This window comes from Lynx rufus, unplaced genomic scaffold (assembly GCF_022079265.1).
Source record: "Lynx rufus isolate CCGP_SWC_20201006 ecotype Redwood Valley unplaced genomic scaffold, mLynRuf1.p SCAF_2, whole genome shotgun sequence".
NCBI lineage: Eukaryota > Metazoa > Chordata > Mammalia > Carnivora > Felidae > Lynx > Lynx rufus.
In genome coordinates this window covers 219,384,826-219,408,928 of record NW_025814834.1, presented here as the reverse complement: position 1 = coordinate 219,408,928, position 24,103 = coordinate 219,384,826, and positions in this window count along the sequence as shown.

Sequence of the window (24,103 nt, the reverse complement as noted above, 5' to 3'; positions counted from 1 at the left end):
CCCACCACCCACCACAAAGCAGGTGCTGCTCAATTACTATTAACCCGACGAATGAATGAATGAATGAATGAATGAATATTGCCCTTCTCCCAAACCAAGCTGTCAAGTCAGTCTGTCAAGTCAAACAGATTTCCAAAATCGTTGTTTGAAAGCCATTGAGGTAGTGACTCTCAGGGAAGGACCTACCACATGTGCCCTACACCTGCCTGGTCACAGAGAAGTTTGTCCGATGGAGAAGGGGTAGGTGTTCACTGCGGGCAGCAGGGGGGTGTGGGGATGAGGCAGGAGAGCAGCCCCTGTCTGAGAGGGGCATTAAGGAATTTTTACCCTAGCCCAGGAGAGATTTGGGGTCGGGAAGGGGCCGGAGGGGGGCAAGTGTGATGGAATGGTGTGACCACCCAGTGCCGGGTGCCCTCCACACCCCTCTCCCCACGCCCGTGCTCCCAGGGGTCATTTCAAGTCAGCCGGATGTGCAATGTCCCACGTTGGGGCGCAGTGTGGGTCTCTCAAGCCGTGGTGACAGTGATACCTGCTCTTGGAGTCACTGCCGTCAGACCCCGCGGGGACTGAATCTGCCCCACTGTCTGCCCTTCCCTGTAGAAGCCTTTAGAAGGCATCCGGCCCCCGCTTCTAGCCCTTTCGAATGCAGACGCGGGCACCATGCTTCACGTACGGCCCCCCAGCGCGACAGGGCACAGGCATCGTATCCAGCACATTCCACTTCCAGAGCAAGACGAGCGCTCTAGACATCGTCTGGAGACCAAACCCAGCTTCGGGGTAGAGCACATCAGCGCCGGCCCAGGGACCCGCACGTGTTCCCTTGCACAGGTGGATTCGGTCAACCTTCGTGCGGGCCAGAGGGCGAGGCCGAGCTCATCCAGAGCTGAGCATCTCGGTCTGAAAGAAAGCAGCGTGACGCGGGAGAAAATATACAGCAGGTCAGACCCAGCCGGTGAAGAAATTGCCCAGCGCTGCTTTTTCAGGGACCACCGTAGGGAGGGCAGAACATCATCCGCTCCAGGAACCGGACAAAACCCACCAAGCTGGGAGCTCTGTCTCTCCAGTCACCTGCCCTTGGGCAGACTCTCTACTGCTCATGAACGCAGTGACTCCTGCTGCTTAGACACGAAGGCTCAACTTGAAAACATAATCAGTGTCATAACTTACGGTCCTGGTGACACTGGGGATGGCCCTGGGCGGGGCCAGAAGTGGATCAGGTACCCAAGTATTAATAGTATAGAATACTGTAAAAATTAATACTGCAACATAAGCCAGAAGGAAGTTAGAGCAAGTTTGTGTGATTATTGATTGAAGATAAAAAAAAGGGGGGGGGATCACAGGAAATAAAAATTTGAAAACCTTTTATCATCACAGAATCCTAGAAATAGCTTTTTTAAAAAATTAATTAACTTTATGATCTATCCTTTTTTTTTTATTGTAGCAGGAACACTTATCTCGAGATCTAGCCTCTTAAATTTTTCTGTGCACAACACTGTTGCTAACTGCAGACCCAGTACCGCACAGCAAATCCCTGGAACTCAAGAATCCTGCATAATTAAAACACTGTACCCATTGAGCAACACCTCCCCACTGCCCTTTCCACCAAATCCCAGGCAACCACCCTTCTCCTCTCTGCTTGTAGCTGTTTGACGACTTCAGCCTTTGTCCTCCTGTACCTGGCTTATTTCACTTAACATAATGTCCTCCAGGCCCATCCATGCTGTCACAAATGGATGGATTCCTTTTTTTTTAATGTTGAAGAAATACTTCATCGTGTGTGTGTGTGTGTGGTTCTTCTTTATGCGTTTAGACTGTTGGACATTAGGCTCTTTCCATGTCTTGGCTGTTGTGAATAATGTTGCAAACCCTATATTGATAGAGAGTCAATATCCGAAATGTATAATAACTCCTCCCACTCAGTAACAAATGTACAAATAACCTGATTAAAAATTTTGCAAAGGAGTTAAACAGCTATTTCTACAAAGAAGACATACAAATGGCCAACGGGTAGATGAAAGGATGCTCAGAGTCACTCATCATCGGAGAAATGTAAATCAGAACTACAGGCATTTACTGCCTCTGTTAGGATGGCCGTGATCAAGACACCAAAATATGGGCAGCGTTGGCGAGGGTGTGGACCCACTGGGTCTCTTGTGCACCATCGGTGGGAATGTACATTGGTGTGACCACTATGGAAAACGGTATGGAGGCTCCTCCAAAGATTAAACACAGAAATATCATATGACCCAGCAATCCCAATTCTGGTTATGTTCCCAAAAGAATTGAAATTAGGATCTCAAAGTAGACATCTGTGATCCCATGTTCATTGCAAAGGTTAGAGCACGTTGAAGAGAAGAGCCCAAGTAGCCACAGACAGGGCGGTTTTCCTTCCTGACCCAACTTTCCCACCATCCGCCTGCACCTGGATGGTCCTTTGGGGAAACAGTCCCACCCCCATCCCCCCACCATTCTCAGTCTACATAGTATGGGTGGGAAAGACCCTTGGCTCCAGGTCTGAGTGCACGACCAGCCCATCCAATGGAAGCATTCCTCTGGGCACAATGATCAACAAAGGGGGTGGCAGGAGACCCCACAGGAACCAGGAAGGGCCAGGCCCAGGGATGCCGATAAAATGTTTGGGAAAGAGGCAATCTCTTTCACCAGGGATGCCAGACTGGTAGAAGGTCCATTGCTGCTGGCCTATTGGCCATCACGTGGGAATGAGTTCAGCAGGCAGGAGAGCAGAGCAGGGGCAGAGACCCAGAAAATGGTTATACTAGCATAGATAAACACCTGGATCAAGCCAGGCCTGAGTTCCACCTGAGTTTTTCATTATTAAATAGCAGCTAGATCCCATTTTCGTTTAAGTTGAGTTGAGTTGAGCTGTCTATAATTGAATGAGCCCTGCCCAGTATAACCTGTATTCAGTCTTACCCTGCCCTGGTTCATCCTATGAAGGGCTGAATAAACACCCAGTTTGTGTAACTTCCTAGTACAGCAGTGTGAGAACAGTAGACCAGTGTAGGCCTAGGCCTGGGGGCAAATGGGCAAATCCATACCTAGAGCCCTCAGTTGTGCAGTGCCCCCTGGACACCCCGGGATTTCCCCGGGGCAAGAACCTACTGTCCACCCCAGCACTTTGTCTTGCCTGCTTTCCCTCAGTCTGTCCCCCTTGGGACCCAACACTCACCTTGATCTTGAGGTGGCCCTCAGTGGCCACAAGGTGGGGACTAACGATGCCTCCAGTTGTCAGGGTGTGCTGCCTTGTCTCAGAAGCGACTGGTTAGAACTGTTTGTGCAGCCCCACGAAGCGGCAAGGGGCCAGGCTGGTGGTGTTCCCTGTCTCCGGGCCAAAGGGGAAGACAGGACATGATCAACACCGCTGATGATGGACCCCACGTCTGCCTGCTGAGTCACAGCGATACCAGTTCCTACTGCCCAACACACGGCCGCGAACTCAGTTGTTAAGGTCAACAGCCCTTCCTTAAACTCACAAGTCCGCAGGTTAGCGAGCGGCTTAGGCTGGGCTCTGCTGGGCGGCTCTCCTGGTTTTTCCCCGGATTCTCCTGTTTCCGCAGATCGGCTGGGTGGCCGTGCTGCTCAGGGTCGGCTGGCTGTCGGCTGGGGTGATGGGGTGCCTGGGCTGCTTGCCTCGCATGCTCCGGCGGCTAGCCCGGGCTGGCCCTCATCGTTGAAGACAGGGATCTGAGGGGCGCCTGGGTGGCGCAGTCGGTTAAGCGTCCGACTTCAGCCAGGTCACGATCTCACGGCCCGTGGGTTCGAGCCCCGCGTCGGGCTCTGGGCTGATGGCCCAGAGCCTGGAGCCTGTTTCCGATTCTGTGTCTCCCTCTCTCTCTGCCCCTCCCCCGTTCATGCTCTGTCTCGCTCTGTCCCAAAAATAAATAAAAAACGTTGAAAAAAAAATTTAAAAAAAAAAAAAAAAAGACAGGGATCTGAGAGGGACAACGGAAGTGTGCAAGCCCCCCGAGGCTTGGGCTCAAACGCGGCACGCAGCCCTATCTTTCGCCACTTGGTATTGATCAGAGCAAGTCTCAAGACCAGCCCAGATTCACAGACTCCCACCTGCCGATGGGGAGGGGGTGCAAAGTCACACTGCAAAGTGCCTGCACGCAGGGAGGCCACTGATGGGGGCTACATTCCGAAAAATGGCCTTCTGTGATCAGGGTCCATGGGCCACTCCAGACCGCTTGGAGCCGTGGTGCGGTGAGAGTCCAGACCTGTGGCACTTGGGCTGTGACCACCATGGGGAGCGCCTGTGTGCTTCACTGACAGTTATTGTCACCTGCACTGTCCCCTCGCCCCCGAGACCCCCTGGGTCACCATTGCTGACCCCCGATGGTCTGCTTGAAACCAGCCCTCCTTCCTTCACCTCCTTGACCCAAGAAGACCCAAGACCTCTCCCCATGGGCGCTGAGCTGCTAGGGATCATCCTTTTCCATATGTCACCTGTCCCTCTCAGAATGCCAAGGTCACTGATTTCAGCACTGACCCTAAAAGCCAGAAGTGGCCTTAGGATTTCCCTTGTCCAATTGCCTTTTGCTGTGAGGAGGAAACTGCAGCCTTAAGAAAAAAGCTGACGCACGCAAGGGTATGTGGCTGTCTAGACCTGGGTCTCTGGTCTTCTGACCCACTGCTGCTTCCTCACCCCTGCTGGGCTGAGAGAGCTGATCTGCCATCACCCTGACATCGAGGATGTGGTTTCCTGGCTGGCCCCATGGCTCGGTGCCCTGGCCATGCTCTGCAGGGGCTCACCCTTCATTCCTGCACCAACGTGGTTCATTCTGCTGATTGCTGGAGGCTCACCTCTGCAGGCTCCGCCCCACTCAGACTGGCAGGCTGGAGGTGAGCCATGAACCGAGGCTCATCAGCCTGGCATGGGGCGATCAGGACACAGCCCGGAGGCCTTTTGTCTCTGCACAACCAGATCTCTGCCAGGGTCAGTTCAGGCTCAAGCCATGGAGGCCAAGAGATTGTGGGGAGGAAGGCGTCTCAGGAGGGTGTGGGGTCCCTCCAACCAAAAATCCTGCTTCCTGCAACCCTGAGCATTATCCCCAGCTTCCCCGCATCTCTAATGCTGAGCGGAACCTCAGGCATCTGGGCATCTGTGACCCTGAGCGGTGCCCCCAGTACCCTGGGCGTCTGCAACACTGAGTGGCGCCCCCAGCCTCCTGGGCCTCTGTGACCCTGAGCGATGCCCCCGGCCTCCTGGGAATCAGTGACCCTGAGTGGTGCCCCCAGCCTCCTGGGCATCTGTGACACTGAGCGGTGCCCCCAGCATCTGGGGCACTTGTAACACTGTTGTGTACCCACAGACTTCTGTCTCTGCCTCCCCACTGGACAGAGCTCACTGACAAGGGAAACCACATGAGTTCACCTCTGCAGGGTCAGTGCCTGGCATGACGCTCGCTTCGTGGAAGGTGCACAACGAATGCACGATGCTTGATAAATGGGCCCCGATCAGAGAGGTGGCATCATGTGTCCTGGGTCCCAATGTTTTTTGCCCAGCTTTCCACCATCACCTGCAGCACAGAAGCTTGGGGGTCACATCAGAGTTCCCATGTCTAGCTCCATACCTGAGTCACCCAGAGAGTTTCTATATGCAGTTTCCCAGACACGGCCCAAACTTAGGAGTCAAATCTGTAGGGGCCGGACCCCAGAATGTGTAGTTTGGAAACACTGCCGGGGGAGGTGGTTCTCAGGCAGGACCCCAGACCAGCCTTTGGGAAGCCTGAGAACAGGTACTGAGTTCTCCTGGGGCCTGGCCAACAGCTCCAGCTCAGACAAGATGGGTCTGGGCTCAGGTCGGGGTGGAGCTGCCCAATAGGCTCCAGAGTTGGCACCGAATTATACACAGACAAACAGATACTTACGCCTCTAGCCGGGAGAGTCCTAAGGGCGGTGACAAAGTCACGTTCTCCAGCTGGCGTTAAAAATCCCGGCAGCGAGAGGTAGAGGACCTCCGCCCACCTTGGCTGTCACCATCACAAGAAGTTGACGTTGGCCCGGCTTTGAGCACAGATGGGTTTGCAAAGTACCTTCACTCACAAAGAACTCTGTCTCTGACGGGGGCTTGGCCAGGGGGGGATGCACAGGAGACAAGGGCGTGGTCTGGAATCAAGGCTCCACGGTTCGCCAGCCAAGTGACACAGGCACCCTCGTTCCTCTGTGAAATAGGCTTGCGGCCTGGGCTGAAGCATGCGGAGTCTCCTTGAGCCCCTGGGACACAGCAGGCGCCTGACAATGTCCCCCAAACAGCTCTCGCTACAAAGCATTTACTTACTTACTAACTTACTTATTGATTAGTGTGATAAGAACACGTAACGTGGGGGTCTACCCTCGGACCAGTTTTGAAGTGCACAAGCCACTCTGTTAGCTACATGCGAACACAAGGTTGTCCGGCAGATTCCAGAACGGCTCATCTGGCAGACCCGAAACTTTGTGCCTGTTGGACAGGGTCACCCTCATCTCCCACCCGAGTCGCTGGGACTCTGCGCAGTGTCTTTCGGGTTCCTCCGCCTCGTCGCAGATGACAGACTTTCCCTCATTTGAGGGCTGAATAACATCCCCGTGTGTACACGTCCCTCCCTCTTTGTCCATTCATTTGTCAGCGGATGCTCAGGCTACCTCTGTGTCTCAGCTTGCGCGCTGCAGGGAGTGTAGGGGTGCAGATTCCTCCTCCACATCCTGATTTCAGTTCATTCCAAACAAGATCACGTTCTCGTGGACAATTGTTGGAACAGCTCTGTGTGCAAGCCAGGGCACGTGGGTGCGTGCGTGTGTGTGTGTGTGTGTGTGTGTGTACATGGGCACCCGGACCCACCCTGCAGCCAGCAGCCCAGCACATCCTCGGAGGCAGACACTCAGGTTTCAGTTCACTGACCAGAGTGAAACCATCCAGGATAAGGAAACGGATGCCAGTCACTCAGGCACGTGACCCGCCTTATCAGACGGAGGCCAGGCGCTCTCATGGCCCGGGAGCCAGCTCTGTCTGTGCCTGCGTCCCTGCACACCTCTGGCCGCTCCCTTGGCCCGCGTCCCTCTCTCTCCCCTTGGCGCTCCCCGGCTGCCCCTCTCCGTGGTGACAGGCTCACTGGGGAAAGGGCAGGCCCCCCTTTTGTCCTCTCCCTCCTGCACTTCTAGCTGGCGCAGTGAGCTCTCGTCACCGCCAACCGCCCGACAAATCTCTCCCTACAGGCCAGCCTGGCTCTGAGCTCGCCCTCTGGCCCTGTCTTCCTTCAAAGCCGCCAGCACAGGCTCTGAGGATGATCCCGGCTATGGAGACGGATCTGCCGGAGCTTGGCAGGAGAGACGGGGAGGGTTCTGGGCGTCCGGGCTTGACAGGAGCTCTGGAAAATGTGTTTCTGACCCCTGAGCATCGGCTGAGGTGCGTGGCCAGCCCAGGTCTGCCCCTCCCGCACCCTCCCGGGCTTGGGGCCTCCCCGGATGCTGCACAGTGTGGACGTATCACGGGCGACAGGTTGCTAACTGGCTACGAAGAGGGGCTTGGGTGTCTGGGCGTCAGGGAGAACGTTTACATCTTCATCACGTGTGTCCAGCAGGAGCCGAGTCCCTTGACCTGGTGGCCAAGTGGACCCCAAGTTCTGACTGATGTTGCCTTTCCTCTCTGGCTGGTTTCTGGCCCACGTGAAAGCTCCGCGTTCGTCCTGTCCGAGTGGACCGCAAGGTGACTGGCAGACCCAGACTCCTTCTGTCTTGTGGCTCCACCCCTAAGGATGCGCTGCCCTCAGCCTGGGAGAACTGGGGCGGGGGGGGGGGGGGCACGCCAGCCCAGAAAGGGCAAGGCCTCCGTGCAGGTTCGACTGGACAGGACCAGCCCCACGGCCACCGCGAGGCTGCAAGTCACTGTGCGGAATGTGTCTTCGGAGGGGACGGCTCCACCCCAGGGTCAGCTCAGCAGTGGGGAGGGGGGAGGCACGCTCTCGGGGTCTCTGCATAGCAAGCTACCTGCACATCCGCTTGGGACACTGGGCAGGGATGGGACACGGGACCCTCACCCCACGAACCACACACCCCACGTAGCTCCCCGACAGGGGCACAGCCCAGCACCGGAGGACCCGTGAGGACAGGGATCCCCCAGGAGCGAGCAGCGTTTGCAGACTTTGCGGGGATCCCCCCCCGCCCCTGCTCCCCCTGCACAGCACGGAAGGCTGGACGTGCCACCCTTCGAAGGTCTTCCTGACTTGCACCACTGACCTCTGCAGAAGCAAGGCCCTCGGTCCCCTGACCCAAGTGGGAGACATGACACGGGTCCAGGAAATGCCCACTCACCCCGATGCTGCTTCTCCTTCCTCCCGTCATCAGGGCCTCGTCTTCCTCGGCTTCCTCGTCACCTGTGCCCTTCTCTGTTTTCTGGCCACCCCCTCCCCTCACACGTTTCCCCGAAATATCAAGCACCAGATGGAAAACCTCGAGACAGCGTCCCTGCCCAGCAATCTTGACTCTGCCGGCTGCTGCTTCCTTGGCTGGTGGGGGGCGGGGGGGGGGGGGGAGGGTCTCAGGCTCCCCCCCTGCTCGGAGCAGATGCCTGCTTGTTTTCCCGGCAGAAAATTCTGGCTGGGACAGGAGTGAGAAGCACGTGCTCAAAATAAGAGCGTCGGCGGTGGGGGGGTTGGGGCGGGGGAGGAAGAGGCTGGCATTCATGTCCTCCTTGTATTCACCAGGGTGTCTTTTCCATTACTTGAGCAATAATTGTGCATCAAACTTTCCAAGAGACAGAGAAGTAGGTCACAGCGTGGAAGCAAATATTAACTATCACCCCGCCGTTAACGTTTTGATGGATTCCAGCACGCCTCAGGCTCGGCTTTAGCCTACCTGAAGTCACAACGTTGGCAGAATTGTGTAACGTTTGCTGCGTCGTGTGGTGCCGTAGGCATGTGGCGGGCAGATGCCTCCTCTCTGGCCGCTGTCTTTCGAATGGTAGCCTGGGGTTCCCTGCGGTGGGCTCTGTGGCTCGGCCACGTCGAGAAGCCTCCAGGGAAGCCTCCGGTGGGAAGGTCTGGATGCAGGGGACCAAGGCTGGGGTGTCTCATGCAGCAGCCAAGGAGGAACGGTCCGAGAGGCGGGTGCCTTGTGGGGGCTCACGGGGAAGGCCCCGCTAACCTCACATGTGCCACCTGCCCCCACTTCTGCCAGCAGCTACTGCCAGGGGCAGCATCTCCTCTCACCCCTGGGACATGGACGTGTGGGGTCCCCTGGATGAGATGAGCCCCCACTGAGGATTGTCGCCCCATCGCTGAGCCCAGCTGCTCACAGAGGAGGCCCCGTGAAAAGTGGGGAAGGGCGCTCGGCAGTGACGGGGGAGCGAAAGCCAACCTGTGGCGATTCTCATTCTCCCCTTTTCTGTTTAACTCCCTCTGTCTGCTTCTCTGTCCACCCCAGACGTAAGCTCCACGAGAGCAAGAATTCTGTTCCTCCCGTTCACTGCCAGGCTCCCAAGACCTCACATAGCGCCCTCTGCCCAGGAAGCATTTATGAAAAAGGAAGAATAAATCTGTGTGCTTTCCCTCAGGAAACGGCCAGCGCAAGCCACGTTGTTGGGTCCCAAACATAAGAGATGGAGAAGCATTTCGGGCTTTCCTTCCTGGAGTAAGCCTGATGGCCCGAGGGTTGACAGAATGACTTTACCACAGTGATGGCTGAATCACGTCCCTCAAAAATTCACATGTTGGAGACCTGGGCCCCAGAACCTCAGAATGTGTGACCTTATTTTGAGATAGTGTCACTGCAGATGCACCCCATTAAGACGAGGTCACTAGGGTGGGCCCCGACCCAATGTGACTAGTGTCTTTTTAAAAAGAGGAAATTTGGGGGAGCACCTGGGTGGCTCAGTCAGTTAAGCATCAGACTCCTGATTTCAGGTCAGGTCATGATCTCACGGTTCGAGGCGGGCTGTATCCTGACAGAGCAGAGCCTGCTTGGGATTCTCTCTCTCTCTCTCTCTCTCTCTCTCTCTCTCTCTCTCTCAAAGTAAATAAACCTAAAAAAAAAAGGAAATTTGGGCACAGACATGCAGAGGCAGGGAGATCGCCGTGTGAAAATAAAGCAGAGATGGGGTGATCTCCAGCCACCCACCAGGTGTGGGACAGGATCTTCCCCAGGGGGAATCAACACTGCAGACACCCTCATCTCAGACTGTGAGCGGTACCTTCTGTTGGCCGGGCCCCCAGGCTGTGACACTTCGTAAGGCAGACCCAGGAGGCTAGTGGAATCCCATTGGTCCCCAACACACAGAAGAGTCAGACTTGAGCAGACAGTGGCCCCCATAGGGCCAGGGGCCCCTCCGCTCCGGGCCCACGGACGGGACCGGCCCATGCGTCCCACCAGGGCCCGGAGGAGGCCAGGGTCCCTTGCTGTCGATGATGCAGCCCCCTCCCCCACCCTCTGCCCCCTCTAGAAACTGTCTTCACTGCTGGGTGCCTCCCGCTGCCGCTCCAGCAAGGCAGCTCATGCACTGCTCTAAAGTAAGGTGAGCCACAGGGTAGGGGCTTGGCCACTGCAGGGAGGCGGCGTTTGTCCAGGGGTCCTGCCTGGGCATTCGTGCCAGGGCCCCGGACGCTTCCATTGGTCCACATTATCTCTGTTGTGCAGACAAGGGCAGCCTCCCGAGCCTCGGACACAAGCTGCTGGCTCCTGTGACCTTGCCCACCTCCCACACAAACGGCCTCAGCTGCTCCCGCCCGCCACATCCCTGGCGCATACGAGGCTGCTGCCTGACGGATGTGGGCTTCATCCTTGCTGGATGTGAGCATCTCGCTCTGCTGGGGCTTCTCTCCAGGGCAGCGCCTCATTCCAAACCACAGCGTCACATTTCTAAGTGGGGTGTCAGGGAGGTCGGGGTGAGAAGAAAGGGGGGCCCTCAGCGCCGTGAGGCTTGGACACAGCATGAAGCAGGGGTTCCCCAGCTGGAGGGCTGGGCGGGGCAGCCACGGCCGGAGGCTGTGAATCTCCTCTCCAAGAGGGTTGGACAGAGTCCTGCTCAGAGACGACAGTCTGGACAGGATGACCAAGTGTCACTGGAGGTCCCGAGCCCCTGGCCATTAATCCCTCTGTGTGAAACCAGCTTCCCACATGGGCCAAAGGTCAGGAAATACGAATGAGTTTAACCACGGGCAGCGCTAAAATTGTGCCAAGTGGACACAGAGCGCTGCTAACACGGCTGAGTGCAACGCTGACATTGCTGGTGGCCTGAGTGCCACCGGGTGCGGACCCCCCCGGCCGCCTGCAGTGTCCACTCTCCTCGCCCCGCCCCCACCTCTATCTGCCCTGCAATCCCCCCTTCTCCAACTCCACCATTGGACCCGGGCAACAGCATGATGACTCCAACCATGACGGTAATAACTATATTCAGTTCATCAACGAATCTCAGCTCCTGGCCTGGTTAACGCAGGGCTCCCCGTGAGCCCAGGGATGTGGCAGCGGACGGCAGCTGACGTTGCAGTAGCGGAAGTCACAGTCACAGCGGCTGGCACTTGGGGACCTTTCACCAGGCACTGGGCATCGTCTTTGGAAGTAGCGTACGTGCATTAGCTCCGTTAACCTCCCTAGGGTGGCCGTGAGAGCTGCCAGTGAGAACGCTGACAGAAAGGTTAGGACATCTGCCCAAGGTCGTGTGCCGCAGGGCCAGCTAGGGCCAGCTGCCACCACGGGTAATGTTCAGAGGAGGGGTCACATCTCTCTCCCTGTGGCCTGTCCCGGGTGTTCAGAGAGGCACCTTGGGCGCCTTACGGGGTAACCGGCAGCCGTCACTCTGGCCACAGTTCGGCTCCAGGGCCCAGGGGCCACACAGCCCCTCGCAAGGGAGGACGGCAGGCAGCCCAGGAGGAGGGCAAGCCCTGAGGCCAGGCTGCAGACCCAGAGGAAGCTGGCGTCCGGGCCGCACCAGAAACGCACTCTCCCTCAGCATCTCCACGCTTCCTCTGAGGGGCGAATACAGACATCGGGTTGGTAAACCTGAGAAATCTCTAGAAAGCATCTAATTAATGCATTTCTCCCAAGTAGAATGCTTTAGTAATTGCTGTTCAAGCAACAGAAAAGTTGAGGAGGCCTTTGCTGCTGGTGCTGCAGGGACAGATAGAGATCCACACGGCCGCCTCTCCCGGGCCCTGGCTCTCTCGTGCGCGCTCAACCTACTGACATCCATTAACATTCTCCCGGCTAGAAAAAAAAATGTATTTTATTCCAGCACTCTCCGTAGGCAGGAAGCTGGGCATTGAATTACGAAGCTTGAGTAATTGCGCACAGTCATTGTGATGGAAAATGGGAAAATCGCAATGAGTCACAGGGTGGTGGGGAGGCAACTGTTTAGTGACGATAATTCTGTAAGGATAATTTCATTAATGGAAGCGGGAGACAGAGTCCGTGGCAGGGAATACGGTGCGCGTATATATAAATATCCACGGACACACGTCTGGCGTTTAAAATCGGCTGTAGGTGAGTGGGTATGTGTGTGTCTGCCTTTTTAATGAATGCCCGAGTGCTGGATGGCAAAGCGCCATTCAGAAGTGATTCGTGATCATCACACGGGGGAGAAATCCTGCAGGTGAAAGGAGACGGGAACAAGAATGTTTCAAGCGTGGATGTAAAAAAGCTTCTGTTTGATTTGGGGCCACAAAGGATTCAAGAGACACAAAGGCTTCGACACACCTAGCAGCTTCCACCAAAGGTGGAGACGCCCTCTGGAATTCGGCACTTGAAGCACGCCAGGCACGAATCCACGCGCCTGGGAATGGTCGTGGCCACACGACACTGGGCCCAGGAGAACCCCAAATACGGCTCCGAGCTGCCCGGGTGCTCCCCGCGAAGGGCGAGGCCCTCAGCTTCTGGACCAGAGTAGGCTTCCGCTTTGCAAAATGAACAGGGCCGGGCGCTTTGAAGGAAGCTGGGTGCTCTGCGCTGCCCCCTCCACGGCCTCGGGATGGAGAGTCTGAGTGGACGTTTCAGACCACACCCTTGTCCACGTCTCTTCCGCCTCCCCCACAGCTGTGCCCACCTTCCCAACACCATGGATGGTGCGGACGTCATGAGGCCTCCATACAAACCCGAAAGGAGGGGGTTCCGAGAGCTTCCGGGTTGGGGAGACAGAACACTGCCATGTGCCACCAAGCAGGGACCCACAGTCCACACGGACACAATCCTCTTTGTTCAGGACTTTGCCCCCAATGTCCCTTCGTCGGTCTGTTCGTTCCTATCCTGTAATAGCCTCTGTCATAAACCAGCAATCTAGCAAGTAAACTGATTTTCTGAGTCCTTCGAGTTGTTCTAGCAAAGGAGGACGGCGTGGGGCTTCTGATTTGTGGCCAGTGGGCCAGAAGCTCAGGTGAGCGACAGCCTGGCCCAGCGACGGGTCCCTGTGTGGGGTCTGCCACTGTCTCCAGGGACACGGTGGCTGTGGCCGGGTTGAGTTGAGCTGTAGGAGCCCCAGCTGGTGTCTGAGAACTGCTTGATGGCGTGGCCCCGCCCACACTGGAACACACTGGAACGGGTAGCCATCCCAGCCCCCGCACACCCCCTTCCCTTCCCCACAAGCGGGGCTGTTTCCCCGCATTCCTGCTGGGCTGCTGGGCTCCTCACAGAGATAGCAGGAAAAGCAAAACTTTTCGGGGGGGGGGGAGGTGGGCAATGGAAGAGAATAAAAACAGATTAACAATTTGCAAATTATCCTAAGGAAAAATGTCCTATTAAGAAAAAAATGATGGGCACATGTGATTGAAAGCAGTGGGGCTGGAGAGACAACGGCGTCTCTCTCACTCGAAATTGCAGTATTGTCCCGTCCCAAACTAATAGGCTCTGTTCCCTGACAATACACTGAAGATATCGTTTATTAAGCCCATTATGCTGCCGGCCGCAGTCAGTCACATCTCAAACATTGCCACATTTATGAAAGACAGTTACAGTCATTTGCAAGATAATTACCATTTTAATCTCAAACCAGCCTGTAGGAGCAAATTGCTTTATAAGTAACCAGGTTCCCAGTGTGTCATAATAGAATGCTGTACAGACTCCGAAACAACCAGACGTGTTTAGCACTTGTCCACAGGGTGGAGGAGTGTGCTGCCTGGTGGGCCCGGGAGAAACGGGGCGGCCCCCCTGCTCTGCGCCCGAGGGCCGACGTGGGGAGCGTCAGCCTCCGTCTGCCAGACCCATCACTCTCGTTAACTGAGACGGAGGAGGAGGAGGAGGAGGAGGAGGAGGAGGAGGAGGAGGGAGAGAGAGAAACAGAGAGACAGAGGAAGGAAAAGAGACAGACGGACAGACAAAAAAGGCAGAGGGAGAGAGGACAAGAGAGAAAGCGAAAGAGAGAGAGCAAAGCTGTCATTGACACAGAGTCGGGGCGGGGGAGGAGTGGAGGGAGGCGGGGAGGCAGGGAGCAGGTGGGCTGGCCTGGAAAGGGGATGGGGGTAGGAAAGGGCTGCCTCCAGAAGCAGCGAGATCCCCGGGAATGCAGCAGGGACCCTGGCAGCCAAATAGGCGGTCAAGTCCGCAAGTTGAGCTTCCCGAGCAGGACGGCCTCTGATCACGGGAAGACCTGACTCATACTGACACGTTCAGTTCATGGCTTGAGGCGCTAGTTTGAGAAAGGGGGAAACGATCTTGAACCAGAGAGGAGGAAGGCAGGAGCCACGAGGGGCGCATGGGAACCGCGTGTGATTCTGGGGAGCAGCTGACATCTGGCCACACGGTGACTACCTCGGCGGGTGCTGGGGGCGACCTCCCTGAACGGGCACCTGCCGCGTGGTAGGCTCAGGGATTCGTGCAGAACTGAGTCCCCGTGGCTGGTCACGCCGGGCTGTAAAGACAGGAGCTGGCCTCCTGTCACCTCCTGGTCGGGAGCCAAATGAAATTGCCGTAGTCCAACTCCTCGGCCTTTAGGTGAACTCCCTCTGAAATGTTCCCACAAAATAAGCATCCCACCTTGGTCCCCTTCACCTGATGGTGTCTGAATTATCTGAATGCAAATACAGAGACGAGCCTGGGAAGGAAGGAGGAAAAGCCAGCCAGGGAAGGAGAGGAGGCGCCAGTGAGGTAGAGAATGTTCTAGAGAGGGCCAGCTGTGAGCCCCACGCAGGAAGCTGGGACAGGAAAGCACACCGTGGGCGTGTCCGCAGGGTGGACAGTGGGGTGGTTGGGGGGAGGTGGAAAGCCGAGGCTGCATATGGGACAGGCCAGTGAGAAGCCTGTCTGACGTTTCAGAGTCCTTTCTGTCGCAGGGGTGAGGAGTGGGCCCACCGGGTCAGAGCCGGAGTTGGTGACAGGAGGGGGCCAGCTCCAGGCCTCGCCCACGCCTCCACCCCTCCCTGGGACAGCAGATGGCCGCGCAGGTCAAGACGGAGAAAAGGGACCAGCTAACCCAGTCCCAACATGCCTGCAACCAGCTCTGATCCAAAATCTCTAGATGTGCGGGCTCCTCCCCCTGCCACGCCTGCTCTGGAAGCTTCCATTTCCCGTCATGGCACCAGTTCCTTCCCGTTCACACAAGCCGCGTTTCACCTTCTCCTGCCCCAGCTCCAGCTCTCTCAGAGCCCCCTCCCCCACGAATCTCCCCTTCCACCTCCAGAACATCCCATCTCTTGACTTCAGCTCCCAGCACGTACATGCTGACTGATATCAGTCAACCTGTCGCTGTGCAAAACTCGCCCCAAAACTTCGCTCAGAACAAGCTCATGCTTTTCCCAAATCTGAGGAAGCCTGGAGGAACTTACCTGGGCAGTTCTGGTTCGGGGCTCCCTCCTGCGGTCCCTGCCAGGCTCCATGGTCGGAAGCCCTAGTTGGGGCTTCAGTTTTGCTCTGGGTGACCTCTTGTCCTCCAGGGTCTCGCTCCTCCATGTGGTGCCTCTTCACGTAGCTGCTGGGCTCCAAGAGAGAGAAAGAGGCAGGAGGCAAGAGGCACCCAAGACAGAAGCACCGGGTTTTAAAACCAAGTTCCAGAAGGTTCTGCCAAGTGCCACTGGCATGCAAACCAATTGTGCTGCACACAGGATGCGGGTACCGGGGGCGAGGTCCCGACTCTCAGGGTAGGGGTTAGTGAGTGGGGCCCCTCTCCTGCCAAGCATGGCTCTGAATCAGCAAAGGCATCCTCATTCTGAACTTGGTGCCCAGTCGGAGGTCATAGTTCAAGGGGGGCCCAGCGAACGCTGTTTGGAATACTGGGCAGAGTTTCGGGTCCGCGTGAGCAAACATCACCGGGGGTTTTCCGGGCCTGGGGCACGTTCTCAACAATGTTGAGATGTTATCGCGGGGTGTTGGGGCACCAGTCCTTGCCCCTCCACCCACCCCACCCCCACCCGTCCTCCAAAGCACCGTGCAGACTCACGTAGGCAGCAGCGAGCAGAGATCTTGCTGACACGCTCAAGGTCACAGACTGTCCTCACACTGGAACATTGTTTACCCAACACAAAGAAAGCAGGCGCGAAGATAATGCTGTGATAATTCAGTGATAATTCAGTGCCGTGACCCTTTTGCAAAGCTGCCGTCACTGGCTGTTCTGTGCCAAGGGAGACGAGGCTCGGGTCACCTGAGAAGTCCTCCTGCACTTGCCTCTGCCCCCCACGCGCCTGCAGCCCCCAGACCCACATTGCCCGCGCGGGCCGCGGCTATTGTCAGCCCGTCATTTGTAATACAAATAGGAAGGAGAATCGCCGAGGTGATATTGACACAATGCATTTCCCATCAGACAATTACAGGGGGACTTTTCATTCTGATTTTGCAATTCAGTATGCAACTCGGAGATTACGTTTTCCACGGCAGATCCTGACACCCCAGTGTCCCCGTCAGCAACGCGGCTCCTGAGTGAGCGCCACGGGGACCCCCCAGGAGAGCTTCTCGGCATTAACACAGCAACATGTCAAATACGAGCCCATCCAAACCGGCCGCAGCCCCTTTTGTGATCCCTTTGGATCACAGCGGCAGAGGGGGACTCCCAGAGTGGCTGGGATTCCACACAATGGCCAGTGCTTCCCGGGAGCTCATTAAAGGGTCTGGAGGAGAGGAAAATATTTTGAAAACAGAACAAAAAGTGGCTGTCGGGAAAAACTGGGCCTGCTCTAGCCCCAACCCCCCACCCACGGGCATCTTTGCAAACTGATGCGCGGGCATGAACTGTGGACGCCTCAGCCGTCCCAGCTACATGATGATGTCACTGTCATCTGCCTGGGAAGTCACCAAACCAGGTCACCCAGCCCACAGCCTGGTCCAGCCCTGGGCAGGAGCCCACCCACACCCACACCCAGGCCACACCAGCTCCCTGGGCATCTCTCCTTGTCCACATTGCCCTTGTGAGGTCTCCTAACCCACCCGCACCACCTGAGGTCCTGGTCCCCTGAGAGCAAGCCACACCCCGTCCACCTCTGCCCTACCTCCACAATTTGCACTGTTTATTATTGTTTTTTTTTTTATTTTTTTTAACGTTTATTTATTTTTAGACAGAGAGAGACAGAGCATGAACGGGGGAGGGTCAGAGAGAGAGGGAGACACAGCATCGGAAGCAGGCTCCAGGCTCCGAGCCATCAGCCCAGAGCCCGACGCGGGGCTCCAACTCACGGACCATGAGATCGTGACCTGAGCTGAAGTCGGACGCTTAACCGACTGCGCCACCCAGGCGCCCCTGCACTGTTTATTATTGTACTCCACCGTTTCAACCCTGCCTCTGCTCTCTGGGCACGTTGCCTGGATGTGGCTTCCTCCACTCAATTACTGCCAAGCGGCCCATGATCCCTGGGTGGGCGTGGGGGTCCATGCAACTCTGATATTGGATGAAGCACTCTACATGTTGGTCTTCTCCGAGGAAAGGAAGTCAGAGCCGCCAGGTTCCCAGGGAGCCAGGGGCCCCAGGAGGCAGAACCAAATCCACAGAGATCAGCCCAGCTCTCTCTGGCTCCCACACTGGCTTCTGCCCTCGCTCGGATCCCTGCGTACATGAACTCAGAAACCGCCCTCTTGACCCGCAGGCAGCTGACCAGGCACCCACACGCCCCGGGTGATCTGTGAGTACACATTGCAAGCCCTCAGCACGCGAGGTCTGATGGGTCACTCATTCGGTCAACAACTGTAAGCCCAGATGGGGGCCGGACAGCCTTGGTCTGCCACCTCTCCAGAACCAGAGTCCCTCCTCCAAAATGCCATGTGTCTGTCAGTCCGCCCACACCAGGATCCGAGCTAAAACCTGGCTCCCATTCGTGGGATGGGCAGGAGGACAGGCAGGGCTGCCCAGGGCATGGTCAAGCTGCTCACTGCTAGAAGGAAGGCAAGCAGCCCTGTTTCCCCAGAGGAGCCTTCCCTCTGTCTCCTTCCCTAGCCAGGAGGGCTCAGCCGGGGCAGCTGTGAGTCCTGCCACCGTTCCTGGGGACAGACAGTCTCAGCAGCAGCCAGGGTTCAGCAGAACACTCCGATGAGGTGTCCTGTGCTGTAAGGGGTTGGCTCATCAGCCCCAGGGTGCTGATACAATCTACAGGGACCTGATGCTGAGTGTTCCCACGACAACCCACCTCCAAATGCAGTTCTCTCACACCAACAAACAAGAAACCATCGCGGGGGAGCAGATGGCCCTTCCACTGTCTGCAGGAGCCCCTTCTTGGACTCTACGTTGCAACAAAAGGCCAAAAGGCAGAGTCTGTCTGTGATGCTCGGGATGTTTCTTCCCTACCGCCAGCTGGGATCAGGGCTGTTGACCGAATGAATGAGTGACCCACCAGACTGCACATTTGCTGAGTTTTTTTTTTTTAATGTTTATTTATTTTGAGAGAGAGAGAGTGCACATAAGCTAGGGAGGGGCAGAGAGAGAGGGAGAGAGAATCCCAAGCAGGCTCCACACTGTCAGTGCAGAGCCTGATGCAGGGCTTGAACTCAAGACCATGAGATCATGAACTGAGCCGAAATCAATCAAGAGTTGGATGCTTAACTGATTGAACCAAGGTGCGCCACTGAGTTTGTTTTGTGCGAAGATTGTACCGTTGACTCCCCACACTAACCCCCACGAGGTCAGCTCTGTTATCAACCCCCTTGAAAAGATGAGGGAACAGAAATATTAAGAAACATTCCCTGGGGCACCTGGGTAGCTCAGTCAGTTAAGCATCCGGCTCTTGATTTCAGCTCAGGTCATGATCTCATGGCTGTCATGGGATCGAGCCCCGAGTCAGTCTCCACGCTGAGTGAGGAGCCTGCTTAAGATTCTCTCTCTCCTTCTCTCTGTCCCTCCCACACTCACACTGGCTTACTCTCTCTCTCTAAAATGAAAAAGAAAAATAACAGAAAATAACAGGAAAGGAAAGGAAAGGAAAGGAAAGGAAAGGAAAGGAAGGGAAGGGAAGGGAAGGGAAGGGAAGGGAAGGGAAGGGAAGGGAAGGGAAAGGAAAGGAAAGGAAAGGAAAGGAAAGGAAAGGAAAGGAAAGGAAAGGAAAAAAAAAGAAAAGAGAAACATGCTGAAGGTTCATGGGGATAGGATTGGCAGATTTAACAGATAAAAACACAGGAAGCCCAGTTAAATTGGAATTTCAGACAAATGAATAATTTTTGTTAGTGTAAGTATGTCCCAAATGCTGCATGGGATATACTTACACTAGCACATTACCTGTTGTTTATCTGAAATTACCGGTTAACTAGGCTTCCTGTCTATTATCTAGCAACCCTACATGTTTTGTGTTTTTTTTTTTTTTTTGCGGGAGGATTTTTTTAATAGTCGATGCCTTTTTAAAATTTATTTTTATTTTTATTTTTTTAATATGAAATTTATTGTCAAATCGGTTTCCATACAACACCCAGTGCTCATCCCAACAGGTGCCCTCCTCAATATTCATCATCCACTTTCCCCTCCCCCCCACCCCCCATCAACCCTGTTTGTTCTCAGTATTTAAGAGTCTCTTATGGTTTGCCTTCCTCCTTCTCTAGCTTTTTTTTCCCTTCCCCTCCCCCATGGTCTTCTGTTAAGTTTCTCAGGATCCACATAGGAGTGAAAACATACGGTATCTGTCTTTCTCTGTATGACTTATTTCACTTAACATAACACTCTCCAGTTCCATCCACGTTGCTACAAAGGGCCAGATTTCATTCTTTCTCATTGGCAAGTAGTATTCCATTGTGTATTTAAACCACAATTTCTTTACCTATTCATCAGTTGGTGGACATTTAGGCTCTTTCCATAATTTGGCTATTGTTGAAAGTGCTGCTATAAACATTGGGGTACAAGTGCCCCTATGCATCAGCACTCCTGTATCCCTTGGGTAAATTCCTAGCAGTGCTATTGCTGGGTCATAGGGTAGATCTGTTTTTAATTTTTTGAGGAACCTCCACACTGTTTTCCAGAGTGGCTGCACCAATTTGCATTCCCACCAACAGTGCAAGACGGTTCCCATTTCTCCACATCCTCTCCAGCATCTATAGTCTCCTGATTTGTTCATGCAACCCTACATGTTTAGCAAGAGGCTTGAACCCAGGCCTGAATTCAGGCTTCAAGACTCTGAGTTCATGCTCTTCCCAAGGTGTCTGCAGGTTATAGGAGAACCTGCACTGGGTGTCAGCTCTGGGGACCCTAGGAAAAGGAGTGGTGCATCCACGGGGAGCATAGAGAACACGTGATTTCCAACAGTGAGAGTCTCCTTTGCTCCCCGGGCCCCCATCAGGGGTGAAGAGTGGAGAGGCAAAGCTGGACACAGAGGGGAGGGGGTGTCATGGGGTGCAGGGCGGTAAGAACACTCATCATAACGAGGTGGGGAAAGCGACCTTGGAGGACTACCCTCTGCATTCAGGCACCAATGTGGATGGAGAGTTGGACTTTTGTCCACAGTGCTTGATTTTGCGCCAGGATAGTGCCTGGTGTGTGTGCATGAGTGTGCATGAGTGTATACAAATAAGCATGTCTGTGTAGGTGTATAAGGAATCCTTCTCGAAAGTGCTCCTGGCAGGGCCACCTCTCAGGTGACAGTGCCCCTCGGGGACAGGTGGCTGGCCAGAGCGAGAACCCAGAGCTCTGTACTCCTGGGCTCCAATGAACTCGAGTGGAGACCAAGAAATATAACATCTTTGAGACCCATCACAGCTGAACAGTAAGCCCCGCTGGACCCCGTCTCCATCGGCTCCCAGCCCATAAACTCTGTGTACCTGACTTCAGTTCACTTTTATATAAAGTGTGCAGTGCTCTTCGGTCTTAAGAAAACAGGCCCTTTAATAGCTGCTATAATAAAAACTGACTTCTGCCTCCCCTGCTCTCCAGGAATGAAATTAGTCCTATTACATTTTCCTCTCCTGTTAAATTCTCAGGCTCCGCTATCTGCCGATCAGCAGAGACTCGGGGTGGTTAAAAACGTCCAATTAATCAAGGGACTGTAAGTGTCGCCAGAACATTCCAGAGCTCCCCATTGTCTGTGACTGGGTAATTAAAAAAAGAAGGTTTAAAAAATCGACTACTCTTTGGGAACATTCTGACCTGGAGAAAAAGATTAAGAAGACTTCCGACAGGTCTGTTGCGTGCAGCTGTCAGGAAGAGAACTTCCAGAACAATCTGGCGCTCTCCCAGCGCAGCTCGCCGAGGACGCCCACTGTCCCGGGGGGCTGGGCCCAGTCCTGCCACATTGCTGCGTGTTCTCTCCCTTGCAAGGCACATGGGGGGGCTTAATGAGATGGACGCAGGGCTCGGGGGCTACAGAGCAACGGGCAGTGTCCAGCCGTGTGTCCGTGCAGGGACTTTCAGCTTGAGTGGACAACATTCCTTCTCTTTAGTCCAGACTAAAAGCCCACCTCTTCCAGACTGTCACCCCAGATTGCCCCAACCATTCCCTAATCCCCCCAAATTCCTCTAACAACCACCATCTCTCTTTCGAACCAGTAGCATTTAAAATCCGCCAAACAAATCGCTGGAGGCAGAAACAAGTTTCCTGTATTAAGTCTTCCCGGGGACCAGCTTTATTTTTCTCGAGACTCTAAAAAGGGCTTATCCCCTGGCCCATCCTTCATCGCCTTCTTGCTTAGATTATTGATTGAATGTCTTCTGTCCCCAAATGTAAGTTCCAGGAGGGCAGGGATTTTAGGATTTTAATCCCTGATGTGACAGGATTTTTGTGTGACACATGACAGGCGCTCAATAAATCACGCTCGGGCGAGTGAAAACCCTTTAGTGAATTCATCTCTTTGTTCTCCCACCCGCCCACCCCTTTGCTTATTCAGCCCAGACTCGCAGAGTGCCTGCTGCAGGCTAGACGGTGTCCTTGTTACAGACGGCTGAGGGTAGAGTTGTAGGCTGGACAACCAAGGGAGGCTTCACGTAAGGGGTGGCCTCTTAGAGCGTGTAGGCAGGACTGGGCGGAGGGCAGGTGACAGGGCATCCCAGGTAGACGGCAGCCTAACGGTGACATCTAAGAAAAGCAATTGATAATGCAGCCTACTGCGGAAGGCTGCTTCTTCTGGGCTCGGCAAGGTGGCCATTGAGCGAGAGCCACGCAGACACTTCCTGCTGAAAGGGCCAGAGATCGTTCACACAGCCCCAGTCCACAGAGAAGAAAGCAGAGCCCCAGAGAGGCTGCCAACGTGCTGTTCCTCAGCTCAGAGTGAAGGTCACCCCTGTGTTCTTCCTCCCTTGGCATCAATTACTGAATCCTCCCCCGCCCCACATGACCCCAAAAGAGCCGGCCACCGGATGGACGTCCTGAAGGAAGAGCTCCGGTGTGTGTCAGCCCTCGGAGAAGGTGATGAAGAGACGCCCCCAGGAGCACATCCCGTGGGGGGAGTGGGGGAGAGGTGGCAGGGGAGAAGGAGGAGGGGAAGGACCAGGCTGCAGAGGGGTGCTGCCTGTGAATACTGGATGCCTGCAACCTATCTCGTGGTCCCCGTTTTGGGACAGTCACCCTGCAAAATCCCCAAGAAACGCGCGCCTGTCTCAGAGGACAGAAATCCAACCAGTGAGGCGTCTGACTCAGCAACCGCAGTTCTCACCAAGCGAGGAGGCCGCGAAGGGTCGTTGCTGCGAGCCCCAGCCTCCTGCTGCAAAGAGAATGATCCTCTCCCTTCTGCCGCACCTCGGTCACAATCAACAGTAAATCCTGAAAATGAGACCCTGGGTGGAACCGAGGCAGACACAGACACATCCGACTGGAAGTCAGCCAGCTTTTCCCCACGGCTCATGCTTTTATAGACTTTAACTCCATCCCTGATCCCACCAAGAATCTGTTTGCCTCACAAACAACTCAATCTTGTATAAAGAGCCAGCAGACGTTCGTCTGCGCCCTGCCTTTTAGAAAGAGCAACCTGGGTATGTGTGCAACATGGAAGACGTTCCAGTAACAGTCAAGGTCCCTGCAGTCTTCACCGTTTTCCCCTTCCCTCCCTCATCTCCCCCATGGAGTGTGATGGCTGTGGATGCCCTGCCCAAGATCTGTGCCCATCCCGGCAGGAAGAGCCCGACCGGTCAGCCCAGATCTCCTCCCTCCATCAAACTCCCAGAACCTTCCTGTTTGCAGATCCCAAGGGCATGAAAAAGTCCTTCCTTCCTGGCCTGGACACAGGCAGGACACCCACCTTGGGCGAGTGGACACCAGGTAAGATGTTCAGGTGTCTCAGCTCTGTGGCCATTGTTAAGCATATGCAGGTAGCCCTGCTCTCCTAGTGCTCCCTCCCTGCTTTCCGAGTGTTCCCACCTGCTCTCCTAGTCTCCCACCTGCTCTTTGAGTGCTCCCTCTCTGCTCCCTGAGTGCTCCCACCTGCTTTCCTAGTGTTCCTTCCGTGCTCTTAGAGTGCCCCCACTTGCTGCCTGAGTGCTCCCTCAGTTTCATCAACCACCCCAGTTCCACCCTTGAAGGACCACATCTACTTTCTAATGCATTAAACGGTGGTTCCCAAAATATGTTCCTGTCCTAATCCCCAGAACCTGTTACCGTGACCTTATTTAGAAAAAGAGCCTTTGCAAATGTGATTAAGTGTCTTCATATGCGATCACCCTCAATTTTCTAAATTCTGAATTCCAATTTCTAAATTCACTGGAAAGTGCCGTATAAGAGACAGAGAAGACAGAGACACAAGGGAGAGTTCGTATGAAGACAGAGCAGAGATTGGAATGATGTGTCTTCAAGCCAAGGGACGCCAG